We start from the raw sequence: 2,094 nt of genomic DNA on the forward strand, positions 1-2,094 counted from the left end.
ACATCATGTTGTGTTGCGGTACCTAAAGTAGGACGACCGGCTGAGATAAATGACTACAGACCGGTGGCCATTACATCACATATCATATTCTGGAGCGGCTGCTTCTCAGAAGGTGTTCTGAGGCCACAGGTTGAACATGCACTAGACCCCCTACAGTTTGCCTACAAAGAACATTTTGGAGTGGATGATGCCATCCTTTACATGCTCCACCGGGCCCTTTCTTACTTGGATGAGCCTTTGATGATTATGTTCTTTGATTTCTCAAGTGCATTTAACACCATCCAACCCCCCATTCTTAAAGCCAAGCTGGAAGGGATTGGGTTGGATCCCTGCTTCACGTCCTGGATTGTGGATTACTTGACAAGACGACCACCATATGTCAGGCTGGGTAATTGTGTCTCAGGAACAGTGATGAGCAGCACTGGGGCTCCACAGGGGACTGTTCTGGTTCCATTTCTGTTCAGCCTGTATATGGTGGACTTTAAATACAACTTTGAGTCCTGCCACATCCAGAAATACTCAGATGACAATGATATTGTGGCGCATATCAGGAACGGGCAGGAAGAGGAGTACAGGGATCTGATGATGGCCTTCAGTGAATGGAGTGACCAGAACTGCCTCCTTCTGATATGGTCAGAAGGATATGGTCATGGACTTTCGGAGGTCTAGGCCACCAGTCTACATTCGAGGGAAGGACATTGAGGTGGTGCACACTTATAAATACCAAGGTGTGCACCTGGAGAGTAGACTGGACTGGTCCCTGAACACGGATGCCATCTACCTGAAGGGGCAGAGCCAGCTCTTTTTCCTCAGGAGGCTCAGGTCCTTTGATGTCTGCAGTGAAATGCTGCACGTTTTCTCAGCCAGTGGTGGCCTGTGTACTTTTTTATGCTTCAGTCTGCTGGGGCACCAGCATGTCCGACATGAACACAAAGAGGCTGGACAACCTAATAAAAAAGGCTGGGTCTGTGCTTGGCAGGAGTTTAGACTCACTCAGGCCAATACCAATTACCTCTCCACAACATTCTGGCAGGACAGAGAAGCAGCTACAGGTGCAGCAATTGTTCCGTTGTTCCCACTGCCATCAAGCTATACAACACCTCAGCCAAAGGAACTGCACTAATCTAATTATTATTGTTTATTTATTATCAACTGTTATTATTATCATCATTATTATTATTATTATTATTATTATTATTATTATTATTATTATTATTATCAACAATGCCTCAATGTCAACAATGGACACATGAATTTCCCCTAGGGGATAAATAAAGTATCTATCTATCTATCTATCTATCTATCTATCTATCTATCTATCTATCTATCTATCTATCTATCTATCTATCTATCTATCTATCTAATCAGGAAGCATTCTGCAGTTAATTAGTGTGAATGCTTCAAATCTTTTATTATTCTTACTTCCTCCCACTTTCCACTGTCTCTAACTACTCCTTCATATTTTTTTGTACAGCCATTCTAACTGACACAAAACCACACATAAATACAGACAGGAAGAGAGGTACACAGACAGGCAGATAGATACACACACATACACACACACACACACACTATGGGAGAAAGGGGTCAGTGAACCTATCAAATTACTGCCATTTAATACAAAACTGTACATAATATCAGCAAAGTTATCACATGGTCAGCGCCACAAGACTCTCCTGAACACCTCTATGTGGTTTCTAGAGCCAAAAATGTGGAAATAGGAGCGAGTTACAAAAAAAGGGTCAGTTCTGGTTTTCTCCTGAAATCAGCAGAGTAGAGTGGGACTGCTTCATTCAGCAATCCCAACAATAATAAAGATTTGAATAACAATAAGTATGCAGAATGCAGAATAATAATATATGCCTTCAATGCTATTGCATTGCAGGCACATAATTATCAAAAGATTTATGTATATGATTTATGTATATTTATATATATGAAGTTTAAATGTGAATGTGGACCCAAAGGCTTGTTTTGTGACTTTATGACACAAAACAAGCCTTTGGGTCCAATTCACTACAAACAGGCTATGATGTATAATTTCAACCTTGATCGTATCTATGACCCTGTACAAAGAGAGAAGAATGACTCATG

Source organism: Seriola aureovittata, chromosome 21 (assembly GCF_021018895.1).
Source record: "Seriola aureovittata isolate HTS-2021-v1 ecotype China chromosome 21, ASM2101889v1, whole genome shotgun sequence".
NCBI classification, from domain to species: Eukaryota; Metazoa; Chordata; class Actinopteri; order Carangiformes; family Carangidae; genus Seriola; species Seriola aureovittata.